The sequence below is a fragment of the Lampetra fluviatilis genome, chromosome 50 (genome assembly GCF_964198595.1).
Source record: "Lampetra fluviatilis chromosome 50, kcLamFluv1.1, whole genome shotgun sequence".
NCBI lineage: Eukaryota > Metazoa > Chordata > Hyperoartia > Petromyzontiformes > Petromyzontidae > Lampetra > Lampetra fluviatilis.
Genome location: NC_136324.1, coordinates 9,824,370 through 9,839,485, shown reverse-complemented (window position 1 = coordinate 9,839,485; position 15,116 = coordinate 9,824,370). Strand labels below are relative to the sequence as shown.

Here is a 15,116-nt window from a genome sequence, read left to right as displayed (position 1 = left end):
CGTGTCGTGCAGTACGCAGGGCCCCCCACACGCATTGAGATCTGTGACATTCATTGTTCAATTCGTAAAAAAGGATGGGGAAAAAGGTCAAGGACTAGGATGGTGTCATTCATTCTGGAATGATAAACGATAATTGAATCCAGTTTTTTTTTATCGCATGCAATTCAGTCAGAACAAAAAATAAAAACAGAAGAAATCATGATTAATGTAAAAAAAATGTCCGTGAGGCAGTGTGTTTCACAAATATATATGACATTATTTTGGAAGATATCGAATTGAAGGGAAATCCTCGTGAGGTATTTCAACAGTAGAACAACTTCAAGTGAAGGTTATCACCGGGTCACGTGGCACGAGCTCGCCGTGTCAAACCAACAAAAAAATCCAGCGAGTCGGTGACTTAATTAAAACGTATCAGGAGTAAAAAAGGTTGGAAATTAATACCCCAAATTGTTTTAGAACTGGGCAGGAAAATACGAACGCATTTACAAGTCGACATGTTTTTTGTTATGAACGTGTCGCTTGCATGGACGCTGCCATCGATTCCTCCTTTGTTAAAACCGACCTTCAAAAAAACTTAGACGGGGGACAGTTGAAGAATCAATGAAGCCACACGTCAGCTGCCACCACCACCACCACCACCGCCGCTGACGAGCACCGGGGTGAACCGGCGCCGAGGGTGACGCATGGCGGATGAGGCCCACTGGCGTCACGGCAGACAAGCGGGGTGGGTGGGCGAGGTGGGTGGGTGGTCGAGTTACAAAAGCTCGCTCCAGTCCACTTGCCGCGCAAGCCGCTCTCTCTGCCAGGGATACGTGACGTGACGTAAAGGAGCGTCACTCGCGAGGAGGCTGCGGTGGCGTGTCGCTGTCACAGCGAGTTGTTTGATGGACTCTCTATAAACCACTTTGGGAGAGCAGAGAGTAGAGGTATGATATATAAACTCACAATTCGCATCCGTCACGTATCTGTCTCTCCACATAAAAAAAAATAAGAGTATTTCTGGCACATCCCATCGATCAAAAGGCCTTCTGGGAGTGCTCGTCTTCAGCGGCACTGATTCAACACAAGCATACTCTGGGATGGTTTCGACATTTGGTGTTTCATCAGGGAGGTCAACTTTAGTGTTCAGAGATGGGAGTTTGAGGCAAGAGAAATATCTGTGTCACTGCGCGGGTCAAAGCGCTGGCATTTGAGCGCAGGTGCATGCAGAGGATGCTGGGAATTTCGTGGCAGAATGAGGTAAACCACTTGGAAGTTCAGAATGGAACACGGCAGGAGAGTGCTGTGGATGTCAATGAGGAAGCAGAGGAGGTTGAGATGGGTGGGACTCGTGTGTAGGGTGCAGGAGGATAGGGTAGGCAACTTGGAGGTAGTGATGGGTGGGCCTCGTGTGTAGGGTGCAGGAAGATAGGGTAGGCAACTTGGAGGTAGTGATGGGTGGGACTCGTGTGGAGGGTGCAGGAGGATAGGGTGGGCAACTTGGAGGTAGTGATGGGTGGGCCTCGTGTGCAGGGTGGAGGAGGATAGGGTAGGCAACTTGGAGGTAGTGATGGGTGGGACTCGTGTGTATGGTGGAGGAGGATAGGGTAGGCAACTTGGAGGTAGTGATGGGTGGGCCTCGTGTGTAGGGTGCAGGAAGATAGGGTAGGCAACTTGGAGGTAGTGATGGGTGGGCCTCGTGTGGAGGGTGCAGGAGGAGGCCATGAGACCGGGACTGCAGTGCAGCAGCACTCAGAGGTTAGTGACCAAGATAACAGAAGACCCAAAGCTATGTGATGGTGATAGTGGTGGTGGTGAAGAGTGTGAGCAAAGCCTTGAATAAAAACAATGCTTAGGTACCTATTTAATGACATTCAGGCGTTGACTTCGGTTTTTTTCATTTTAAGGAGTGAATTCTAAATTCGACAACGGAGCTGTAAATTGAATATCCGCATCAGCAGCATCAACGGCCGTCGTCTATGCACGGCTGGACGAAGGCCTTTCCCCATGCGATTGCCACGGTCCACCGCGCTTGCTGCACGTGAAACAGGACCCCCCATTGCTCCGTCGTCCCCAGTGGCGGGCATCCTCGCGGGCGTGTGCCCTCTCGCACACCGTGAGCAATCCGCCCGAGCGACGCGCTCTTCAACGGTCAACGCCGTGTCCTGCCCAATCGCGCTCGCTTCACTTCAATGCGGTGTCACACTTGTGTTTTTTTCCCAAGTCCACGTGGCCCCCTCTCTGCCACAAGTGCAACCGTTTCTCATTCGTGCCACAGATGAAAATATACGCACCGATTGAAAACGTTGTCAGGCACCCTGAAATGCCGCCGCCCTTCATCAAATCAAGTTTTCCAAAAAGCACCAATACCAATGCTCGCCATTCGCCATTAAGTGACGGTGAAGTCACCACGGTGCCTGTGCCAGGCCAGGTGCACTTTGAGGCTACCACGTGAAATGTGGAAGGCTCGCTGACTGGAGGTATCGGGACAGACCCAGCAAGTGCCATGGGTTGGCTGACTGAGTTGACCGGTAGATGCACCAGCTGTACACCGTACTCTGCCAACTTGCTGCATTATAGCCACCCGGCGCTCCTCTGCCCTCCGTTGTTTGACCTTTGCCCCAACGGAGGGCAAAAACCACCACACACACCGACACACAAACGCATAAAAAATAACGATGTCGCCCATTTTTCTTCAAATAAATAAAAACAGACATTTTAGGAGTGTATAACCATACACTCTTAAAATGGTAATATGCCGCTGCTGTATTACAGAAACCACGCGGTTTGCCCACGCGTGCCTTTAACAGAGCGCACGCCGCTCGCGAAAAAGCCATGTGCGGCCGCAAGACCGCGATGGCGCGGCACTGCCAGATACGGCATTCATTATTCACACGAGAGGCCGGAATGCCATCGGCAATCAATTCCATTCCTCTCTCTTCCACCCCCTCCGGCTAATGGCCGGAGGCTAGAGTAGCTGTCAGTGGGGATGGGGCGCGGAGAGGCCTTGCGGTTGAAGGCAGAAGACGCGGCGGAGAGAGGCATGCCGGTGAGGCGGGCAAGGGTATCCCCTGCGGGTGACATCGCAATGCATGCTGGGAATGGGGGAAAAAATCAACGCAAAGCGAATCGCTCCGTCAAGGCATAGGGGGGCGGGCGAACGTTGCCCCCGAGGGCCCAATGGGACTTTCAAAAGTCTCCTGGCGGGGTGAGCCGACACAATCAATGCACGCCTCATTGTTATCTGCTCAGAACACGAGGAGTCACGAGGCCGTCGACCTCAGGATGAAACAAGCCCTGGCAGTGACCCGAATGCACAACAAGTTATGAACACGGTGTTGTTGCCAAGTCTAAAATATTTCTGTGCACTCCCCAATTAGTGGCGGTCCCCCCACACCCCCTACCAATCGAGACTCGTAAATTCAAGCAGTCACAGGCGGCTACAACCATCACGAGGACAACTTGTGGAAAAGTACGAGAAAACAAACGACCTCTTCCAGACAACTTTCACCGTGACCCGGAAAACCTCATCGATGCGTCCCCCAAGGTCGTCTCTCAAGCTGATGTGGCTCGACGCGAGCCACATCAGCTTGCCAGGAGGGAGACGTGAATACTAAACAAGCACGCGACATTGAAGAAGCAAAAGTCTGCAAAGAAATTCAATTTTCAGAAATATACAAAGGACGACCGACTTGGCTACCTATCTCGATGTTTAAGAAGCCGTCAGTGCCCATGGCTTTTGTCTCTCTCCTGGTACCCGGCCGGTGATAATGACAAGAAGACTGGATGGACCTGAAAATGCATCAAGGACCATAGCCAACAGCCGACGCAGAACAATATTCTGTCTGCTTGTACAGTCTCCCAACAATGCTGATCAATGTGATCATATTAAAATGTAGTACTGTATATACGTACAGGGGGTATTCATTTTAATGCGTACATTTTTAATCTCCACTTTATAGGCTTTAGGCATAATTATTCTGAACAGCAAATATCCGTGTAATTTTCAGCTGTTTAAGCTAAATGACTATTTAAAAAGTATTTTTTTGAGAGAAAAATCACTTACTACCATTTTTAAATCAACATAGACAGTCATCTGTCATTGATTGCTTCCGATATTAGGACGCCCTAGAGCTATGCACTTTAATATTTAGATTAAAAACTAATTTCTTTAGAATAGCTTTTTGTGTTTAGTTTGCTGTCCTTCCTCCGCACCTCCGATCAGCATGGTTAGCTACGTACATATCAAAAGAAGTTCAACATACATATACACACACACGTGGCACTTATGGAATCTATTTTAGCATGAGCGAGTTGTATGAATGTAATGATCGAGTGTGTGTGTGCGTGTGTGCGTGCTGCATATCGCTGTGTAGTGCTGTGTGGAAGCTGCCTGACCTGTCACTCCATACAAAGCTCCAGGTCTCCTCGGCCACGGTTATGACCGCCCATTTGTATGCTTGCAAAACGTGGACCCCTTTAAAGTAACATCTACACTGGTTAGAAACATTCAGGCTGGCCTGCCTACGATTCGTCCTGGGTTTAGCGAGGCTGAATTGTGAGTAGCTCACAGATCCTTGAAAGATCTGGACACAGTCTCATCAGCGAGCTCCTCCAGCAGGTGAGGCTGCATTGGCTGGGTCATGCAGCCCACATACCCAGCCACCGCATGCCCAAGCAGCTCCTGTTTGGCTGGATAGAGGAGGCTAAATGGGCACGGCACGTGCTAGAGAAGAAATGGACGAATGCGGTAAAGGAGGACGTGGAGCTGAATGGACTTATCTATGACCGGTACCAGCGGTGTTAAGATCGGACTGTGTGGAGGAGGCTCGTGGAGGATGCTGCTGGGCAGTTTCAGGCAGTCGCCCTCCAGCAACAATGGAGGGCGGAGGAGCGACGCTCACGGAGCAAGTTGGCAAAGTAGGGGAGTACAGGTGGCGCATCTGCCAGTCATCTCGGTCAGTCAACCAAAAGCACCTGTGTCTATCTTGTGACCTACTGCTAACGAGTATTTAACACTTTACGCGGCTTTAAAGTGCAAAGTGCACTTAGCCTGACACAAGCTGGCTCACAGGCAGAAGGCGGCTGTCGTTATGACTGTCGTGTGCATCGACGCGCCACCTAGCAAGCGTTCCGGCGTGTTTGTTGCGCGCGACGTCCGCGGGCACGAATCGACTTCTGCCGCAAGCCCCCCCCGCCCCCGGGGGCTTGAGAAGCGGTGCTGCGGCCAGGGCACCACCGTGGCGGAATGAGAGATGCTAAAGTCAGACAGAGGCGGACTAAGATGTGGCCTGGCAACTCAAGAAGAAGCAGCCGCGGCTTCACGGGAGAGCCACTCTCTCACTCGCTCTCTCGCCAGTCGTGCAGAGTAAACCGGCTGCGGGGCATCGCCACTTTAGAGATCGAGCACAATCGCGTTCCGCCCTCCAGCGCTGCCCTGCAATCCTCTCTCTCGCCAATGATTCGGGGAGCCAAAACAAACAGACTCACAGCACAGACGAACTTGTTTGTTTCTGCAAGGGCAGACTGACGACAAAGGTTCCTTGTCAAAACCCGTGATGGCGCATGTGAGACACGTTGTTCCGTGGGCTGTTCACGTCTATTTTCCTTCAGTGCAAAATTGTAAATTGAGCCTTGAGCTGGTTCCAATCAGCCGAGCCGCTGTTTTGAACCACCATTGCCCGGGAGGTGGGAGGGGAAGCGGGGGGGTGCCGCGCTCCGTTTCAAAAGCTCGGGCGGCACTTTTCACCTCCCCGCCGAATGTTTGGAAAATTGAGGGCGTCATGATGAGGAGTTGGTAAATTCTAACGGCGGGCGTCAAATTGGGGTCTGCGTCCACGCCAGCAGCACTCCACCACCACATCGTCGTCGTCATCGTCGTCAACCACGACATATCCAATGCCGAATGAAGACCTTCCCAAGTCGTCGCCATATCTCACGATCCTGCGATTCAACAGTCCCTCCGGCGCCTGCAGCGCACGCGGAGCCGATGCCCGTCGCTCCGTTTCCTCAGCGGAGTGCTCTCGGGAGGCGTTTCATGCCTTTCCTTCGCTGCCGCTGTTCTCGACCATAGGCCACAGACCTGAGCTGTGTTGCTTTTGTCGGGAGCGAGTTGGCTATCACGAATGATAGCCCCAATTAATTGGCTTATCGCGTGGAAAATATTAAAAATGCACTTTGACTCGAATTGTGGAGAGAAAAACCGGAGGACCCGGATAAAAATCCACGCGACCATGGGGGGTGAGACAGACGCACAAACTCCAATTATACAACAGGCTGCCGGGTCAGGATTTAACCCATGCCCTCCTGTAAACCGGGCGAGGTAGTTAGCAGATTGCCACCACGCATCCTGACCAAGCTCGCATACTTGTCTCAACCGATTGGATGATTTCATTAACCTGCGAATGTTTTTCAATCCACTTGTTTCTCCTTCTATCAATGTCATTCCAAGCGTGCATCTCGCTGTGTGTTGTTTTCTGCACGCTCTCCGGCTTGTCTTGAATTCGTTTTCATGGATGTCTGGGTTTCTGATCAACGTGTCATAGGAGGCAGTACGTACTGATTGAAATCAGTCTCCTTGAGGCACATTGATGACCACGTCACCAGCTGCAATAGAATCATGAGAATCAGAATATGCATTTATTCTGGAGGAATCAGATGAGCTATATGAAGCTCTTTTTCACAATAGAATTGCCAGCTGTCCAGCTTTGACCCAGAAAGTTCAGGAATTGGTATCCTTGTTCGGGGGGCAGGAATTAAATTTGTACCGAGATCTGGTGACCGGTACTGTCCTGAACTTTACCACAGGCGTCTCGTGTGCTTATTCATTTTGTCGCTGGTACTATCCACAACGAGGCACGCAATTGATCACTTTGTGTCTCGTGCTTCCGAGGGGTGGCCGCCCAGGACACAAAGCGGTTAAGGGGGCACGGACATTGTGTGCGGGCACAAGGAAAGAGAGACGCAGAGACACAATGAGGGACACGGGGAGAGAGGCAGAGACACACGGAGAGACACGGCGAGACATGGGGAGGGAGGCAGAGACACACGGAGAGACACGGGGAGAGAGGCAGAGACACACGGAGAGACACGGGGAGGGAGGCAGAGACACACGGAGAGACACGGGGAGAGAGGCAGAGACACGGGGAGACACGGAGAGACACGGGGAAAGACGCAGAGACACAAGGAGGGACACGGGGAGGGAGGTAGAGACACACGGAGAGACACGGGGAGGGAGGCAGAGACACACGGAGAGACACGAGGAAAGAGGCAGAGACACGCGGAGAGACACGGGGAGGGAGGCAGAGACACAGGGAGAGACACGGGGAGAGAGGCAGAGACACACGGAGAGACACGGGGAGAGAGGCAGAGACACGCGGAGAGACACGGGGAGGGAGGCAGAGACACACGGAGAGACACGGGTAGGGAGGCAGAGACACACGGAGAGACACGCGGAGGGAGGCAGAGACACAGGGAGAGACACGGGGAGAGAGGCAGAGACACGCGGAGAGACACGGGGAGGGAGGCAGAGACACACAGAGAGACACGGGGAGAGAGGCAGAGACACGCGGAGAGACACGGGGAGAGAGGCAGAGACACGGGGAGACACGGAGAGACACGGGGAGAGACGCAGAGACACAAGGAGGGACACGGGGAGGGAGGTAGAGACACACGGAGAGACACGGGGAGAGAGGCAGAGACACACGGAGAGACACGGGGAGGGAGGCAGAGACACACGGAGAGACACGGGGAGAGAGGCAGAGACACGGGGAGACACGGAGAGACACGGGGAGAGACGCAGAGACACAAGGAGGGACACGGGGAGGGAGGCAGAGACACACGGAGAGACACGAGGAGAGAGGCAGAGACACGCGGAGAGACACGGGGAGGGAGGCAGAGACACAGGGAGAGACACGGGGAGAGAGGCAGAGACACACGGAGAGACACGGGGAGAGAGGCAGAGACACGCGGAGAGACACGGGGAGGGAGGCAGAGACACACGGAGAGACACGGGGAGGGAGGCAGAGACACACGGAGAGACACGGGGAGGGAGGCAGAGACACAGGGAGAGACACGGGGAGAGAGGCAGAGACACGGGGAGGGAGGCAGAGACACACGGAGAGACACGGGGAGAGAGGCAGAGACACGCGGAGAGACACGGGGAGAGAGGCAGAGACACGGGGAGACACGGAGAGACACGGGGAGAGACGCAGAGACACAAGGAGGGACACGGAGAGGGAGGCAGAGACACACGGAGAGACACGGGGAGAGAGGCAGAGACACGGGGAGACACGGAGAGACACGGGGAGAGACGCAGAGACACAAGGAGGGACACGGGGAGAGAGGCAGAGACACACGGAGAGACACGGGGAGGTAGGCAGAGACACACGGAGAGACACGGGGAGGGAGGCAGAGACACGCGGAGAGACACACGGAGATACACGGGGAGAGAGGCAGAGACACGCGGAGAGACACACGGAGAGACACGGGGAGGGAGGCAGAGACACACGGAGAGACACGGGGAGAGAGGCAGAGACACGCGGAGAGACACACGGAGAGACACGGGGAGGGAGGCAGAGACACACGGAGAGACACGGGGAGAGAGGCAGAGACACGCGGAGAGACACACGGAGAGACACGGGGAGGGAGGCAGAGACACACGGAGAGACACGGGGAGAGAGGCAGAGACACGCGGAGAGACACACGGAGAGACACGGGGAGGGAGGCAGAGACACACGGAGAGACACGGGGAGAGAGGCAGAGACACGCGGAGAGACACACGGAGAGACACGGGGAGGGAGGCAGAGACACACGGAGAGACCCGAGGACAGTCAGAGACAGAGAGACCACGACCCCAGTCCTTGCCGGCCCTCTCTGTGGGACCCGTCAATCCGCCTCTGCGCCCGTGCTGCATGATAATGGGTTTGCTTCATCTTCACTTTGTATTCCGCTGCCATCATGGTCAGGCTGCAAAAGTGTAATCCATATTTATGATCGAGTAACGTCCTAATGAATAGATCAAATCTAACTTGGAGCTTGTATCTCTGGTCGTCACTGTTCAAGGGTATTTACGAGATTAAGGGGAGTTTTCCATTGCGGCTCAGCCGATGTGTTAGTCATCTCAACCGTCAAAAAAAGAAAAAACAGACCGCACGCCTCCTGCAACCCTTTGTAGCTCCACACAAACAAGAGACATATTTCGAACCCATCCCATCGGCCGCACGGCCCTCTGAGAGTGCAAAGGCTCAGCACCACCGGTGTCCAATAGAAGCAATCTCTGGACCGGTAGTCAAGACCCAGGGACTCATCAACAGAGCCAGGCTCGTACGAGCCATCAATTCACCAACAGGTGGGAAACAGCGATGGCACCACTCGCTCAGCGGACCCTTAACGCTGTCTGGCTGTTGATTGGGCCGAGCAGTGAGTCTCTCACCACACTCGTTGCAGAGGTTCACGGTTCGAGCCCCAGAAGCCGCCCTGGTTAATACTGCCACGGGTGTTTTAACCGTACGAAAAAAATATTGCACCCGTCTGCTTCACGGGGAGCCATCGAAGTTTCCGTGACGCCAGCGCCACGCTGCAACGTTGGAAATGTGCTCGCAATTTACGTAGTTGCAAAAAACCACGAGGCAACATTGCCACCTGCCAGCAGATTATAGTCCTATGTAGGCAGGTGCTGCGTACATCTTGTGCTGTGTAGGGATGGCTGCCCCATAGCCGCCCTAGGCTAGGCTAAGAGGTGCGCATAAGAGGCAACCGAAGAGGCTTCAGAAGTAGTTCTGCGACGTCACCTTCTGGGGGTGCTTACGGACGTGATGATGCCGAGGCTTGCAAACAGACATCGGCTCATCTCACGACATCTCATTGGCCCATCTCACGACATCTCATCGGCATATCTCACGAGATCTCATCTGCTCATCTCATCGGCTCATCTCGCGATTGGATGGGGGGGGGGAGAATCTAATGTCACAAAGGACACGGCGGCGTTGTTCAACCAGAGTTTAGAGATAAGATGACTTCCACTGATAGGTCATCGTGCCATGCAAAACGACATGGAGTGCCGCGTTTCCGCCAGATATGCAGCAGGGAAACCTAAGCCGAGTGAGATATTTCCACTCGCGTACGCACGTACGTTTAACTGCTTTCGCACCACACGTGGCCAATTGTGCTAATCCACACATTTGCAAATGCCCTCGGTTACATCGCACGATAAGGTCAGAGTCGTGTGAAATTATGGAGACCGTGGCTTAGACGTGTTTATATGAATCATAAGCCACCCGATCGGAGGCAACAATAGGCTTATTAAACCACTTGTCCATGATCACTTATAATCCATAATATCGGGGATTAAGAGAGTGATTCGTATCTACTAATAAAATAAAACAATAATTGGGTGGCCGGGAGGCGCAGTGGTGACTCTTGTGCCTCACAACAAAGTAGGGCCTGAGTTCAACTCCAGACTCGTGCACCACTGTGTGGAGTGTATACGTGTATGCGTGTATACGTGTACGCGTGTACGCGTGTAAGCGTGTAAGCGTGTAAGCGTGTACGCATGTACGCGCGTACGCGTGTACACGTGTACGCGCTTGTATGCGTGTATACGTGCATACGTGTATGCGTGTACGCGTGTACGCGTGTACACGTGTACGCGTGTACTCGTGTATACGTGTATACGTGTACGCGTGTACGCGTGTATTCGTGTTCTCCCATTGCTGGGTTTCCTGCAGGTTCTCTGATTTGCTCCCATAGCTAAAAACAAAACGTGACTGCTATTGGCCAAACATCAAAATGCTGAAATTTATCTGCAAATTACTCAATTGGGATTACACTATATAAAATATTATATAAATATATATATAAAATATTATATATCAAACACATCGCCCTCCTAAACAGAAGAGTGCTGAGGCTTAAGTGAGGCTTTCGCGGGTAAACAGGCAGAGTAAAAACTAAACAAAGGGATACGCCGCCAAGGACCGGGCCGTGCCGGTGAGCAGCAGGATCGACAGCGCAGGGGCTCCTGGGAAAAGGAGGCTGCGACATTTGTACGCAGCCGACCACACGCATGTCTACGTGAAGCGCAACTCCGGGGTGAGGAGGTCTGTGATGAACGAACACAGCCTCCGGTTGAATTGCATCTGCGGATCAAACGGACGCCAAATAAACTGACAGGCGCCTTGTTCTGGGACAAATGTCCATTGTAAGCGCCCAATTGGACACGTGTTTGCATTTCCTTCGGGCTACAAATTGTTCAGAGATATAATCTACATTCATACTAAATGCACGCATTGACTTGTTAACACCACAGGTGTCATTAGGAACACAGCGATGCTTCGCCCGCACCCCGCAACTCAATTCATTGCCACGGGGCCATGATTTAATTCAAGGGTCCTATTTCCCGTGTCTCAATTTCACAGACCCATGACTGGCTCAGACACCACTCGCCACTGATGTTAGCTGTTACCTGAACTCGAACTCACGCTCCTTCAGGTAAAAAGTGTGGTGCACTAACCACGGTGCCACTGCTCCCAAACCCGCTGTATATAAACGCGCGTGAAAATTGTAAATACTGTAGCTGATTCGCACGCACGTAATTGGATGCGCGCGTCGTGCGGGCAAGAATCTATTTTAATTGCCCAATCAATTCAGGTGGTGGCATTGCATGGGAATTGGTCACGCCTGCGCCGGTAGTGTTGATGCTTTGCACGCGACCCCCAGGTGCAAAGAGCAGTCTTGGAATGTGCAAGGTGCTAATGTAATTGGCTGGATCGCCTCGCAGTCAGCTGCCAAGCAAAGGTTCTAAGGCCTAAAAGCAAATGTGGCAGGCAATGAAAATCATTGTTTGGCAAGATGAGGAACGTCACTCATTCCCGCTCGTCAACGATATTAGCCTTGGCCTGGAATCAAACACGGGGTCAATGGATTCGTGGCACAGTGCGCCAACCACGACGCCGTCGCACACTCCTGATATATGCAACACACTGTGAATTGGACGCTTAAAGTACACAAAAAAACACAATGCATTTGTCATCAACAGTTCGGCTGTTAAAGGACAATTGCCCAAAACGTCAGCCAAAATAAGAGTTAAAAAAATGCGTCACGAGGCATATTGTGGACGATGCCGGCAGTGAGATATTATCAATGAGGCGCGCAAGTCGCTAATTGCCTCTGCTGAGTGGCTGCGCCAGGGTAGGGACGCTACCCCACACGGAATGCTGCTGCGTGGATGATGAATGTGGCTGGGCCCTCTTTTTTTGGTGTGCGCGCACCACCGCCACCACCGCCACCGGCGGCACGGTCTCCCAGAGTTTTCACTTGAATCCCAAGCACAGCTGAACGTCTATCTATGAATCTAAATGAGCTCCAGGCCTTCCGGAAATCACGCGACGTCTGCGTGTGGCCACCCCCACTCTGAATCCCTCCCCCTCCTCTCCCCCCCGCCACAGCCCACTGTGAAAACAAACTCTGCTCGCTCCTCCGTGCAGTCCACTTATGCTCGCTCCCTCCTCTTTAACACGTAGTATTAGGCTTTCGCGACCGATATTTTTCATAGTAAAAGTTATTTTGGGTTAGCTCGCGTGAATATAGATTTGCTGTTAACCCACCCACCACCAGACACAGCCAATTAGTAAGGTTTGTCACGTGAACAAAACCTGCCAATTACTATTTCGGCACACCGGTGGGTTGGAGAGTAAACCAATTGTAAGTGTTACGGGTAACTCTCCACCGTACGTATCCAACCGTGCTAATCGGAGGTGCGGGGGAAGGACAACAAACTGAAAACACCAACGAGCAGTTCAACGCCACCAGACCTCGGCACCGCCCGATTCACCGACGCCAGTTCGCCGACAATGGGGACCACCCGAGCCACAGCCCCGGCAGATCTCTACTTTCGGGCAGATCCTCAAGGCCAAACGACGCTCCGTAAATCCGCGTGAACGACACCAAATAAGTTCAAGAGCCCCCCGGCGCTTAGCGCGTGCGCCATCCGCCCCAGCGGCCTGTGCTTGACGGGCGAGGCCTCTAAGACGAGGGGTTTACACGGAGGGGCCGTGGTCAGCGACGCGCACGCCTCCGTCACCTGGCGACGCCCGGCGCAGGCGGTTTGTGGGCGTTTTGACCCCGGGATTACGAGTGAGCCAGGTTGCCATGGAGATTTAGCAACCCACTGTCACGGCAATTATCCCCGGGGAGCTGAGCAGCCAACACAGCGGAGCAGAACGGAGGCAGCTCCCTCCTTCGCTCCCTCGTCCGCACGCGCCCGTGCCACACGCACGCTGCTATTGACACGGGCACCGCTACTGAAATAGGCACTGCTGTTGGAATGAAATGGATTGCTTTTGGAATGAAATAGGCACTGTATAGGAATGAAATAGGTGCTGTATAGGAATTAAATAGGCACTGTATAGGAATGAAATAGGTGCTGTATAGGAATGAAATAGGTGCTGTATAGGAATGAAATAGGCACTGTATAGGAATGAAATAGGTGCTGTATAGGAATGAAATAGGCACTGTATAGGAATGAAATAGGTGCTGTATAGGAATGAAATAGGCGCTGGAATAGGAATGAAATAGGTGCTGTATAGGAATAAAATAGGCACTGTATAGGAATGAAATAGGTGCCGTATAGGAATGAAATAGGCACTGTATAGGAATGAAATAGGTGCTGTATAGGAATGAAATAGGCGCTGGAATAGGAATGAAATAGGTGTTGTATAGGAATGAAATAGGCACTGCTATTGAAAGTCGAAGGGCCCCGGGTGTCTCGTAATGAGCCGGACGCGACCAAACGCAGCAGCACACAGACACCGCAGTGCCTGTGAGGTCGTTGTCCAACAGAAATGTCTCTTCAATATCTCACACCGGTCTGTGTTCCAGGCAGTACACCACAGTATGTATGAGATACACAACTCAACAACTTGAACAAATGAAAGTCTAATCGTGTGGGATGATGGGTTGGTGAACGCGTGAAGCATAGACGTGGGAGAGTAGAAGCGCAGTACAGTACAACCGTTGATTTTTGCCGCACCGTCCGCAGCTGGCCACCACGCGGGCCCAGCTCCGCAGGCGCCGATAACCGCCGGGCGTACACGCTGGTCACCCTTCCCAGCGGCGGCCAGGCTCAAATCCGCTGAGCTTCATGGGAATCTGGCGCAATGAGATAAGGCAAAAATTGCATTTGCGATGAGGCGAGTGATGTTTTGGTTGTTGTTGTTGTTGAAGATAATGTTTCCGTAACGGGGCAGTGCAGCGCCCTTATGTTGTTGAGCGCCACAGTAGCGAGATGTTAACGACCTCGCTCGGTATACAAGAGGTCGTGGGTTCGATCCAGACCCTGACTCCTGCATATTTGGAGTTTGCGTTTTCTGCCCGTGGTCGTGTGGATTTTTCTCTGAGTCCTCCGCTTTTTTCCTCCACATTTAGGATAAATGTGCGTTTAGAGTATTTGGCTGCTATAAATGTGCACGTGATGATAAGCCACTTCGTTGAATTATCATTTGTGGCCAGGACGCTTCAGAACAAAAGCTGCATAGCTCAGTGGGCTTGACCTGGTAAAATAAAAAAAATTGTTTTGTTATTATCATAATGCTCGTTTACTCCAAGCAAAGCCTCACAGACAGCAGGTGATGTTGCTTGTTGTTGTTGTTGTTATTATTTTTACGTGTGAATCCGAATGAGTAATTTTCAGGTTACTTTCGGCATTGAGACGTTCGCCCAATATCGATTACATCGTCGTGTGTGTTTGTGTTGCACTACGGACCCGGCAACCACTGCCGGATTATCCTCGTAGCAAAAGTAGCTACACATGAAGCTACGGGCCTCGCACTTTCAAGGGCCCCGCGCTAAATGCTTTCAAGCTATCAATTCCGGTTCAGTGATTCTGCACTTGCTCTATTACTATAGTACTATATTGCCTTCAACTTTTATGAACGACTGGGTGTTTAAGGTTAGCAATTTGTCGTATTATCTGGCTGTATAGAAATGAAAAAATTAAATTACTTTACTATGCATTTGTGTGTTTTAATATTTATGATTTTTTTTATTTAGGGCCCCTTTATAACAACACATGCTACAGGCCCCGCACTAGCTTAATCCGGCACTGCCGGCAACCTGAGTTCGATTCCCGCTCATGGACA

General features: G+C 52.2%; 1 protein-coding gene across 10 annotated transcripts in view; it reads right to left on the bottom strand.

Moving 5' to 3' along the window:
• LOC144948703 (synaptotagmin-like protein 5) overlaps positions 1 to 15,116 on the bottom strand; it is an 87,787-nt gene that overhangs the window by 48,609 nt on the left and 24,062 nt on the right. For 2 of the 10 annotated variants that reach the window (XM_078878373.1, XM_078878375.1), the window contains exon 2: positions 14,009 to 14,127. The exons of 7 other annotated variants lie outside the window; for them this stretch is intronic. The gene's annotated coding sequence lies outside the window, so the exon portion shown is untranslated. Of the gene's footprint in view, positions 1 to 13,990; positions 14,128 to 15,116 lie in introns of all 10 variants that reach the window. One more of the 10 variants, XM_078878374.1, reaches the window with a different exon arrangement.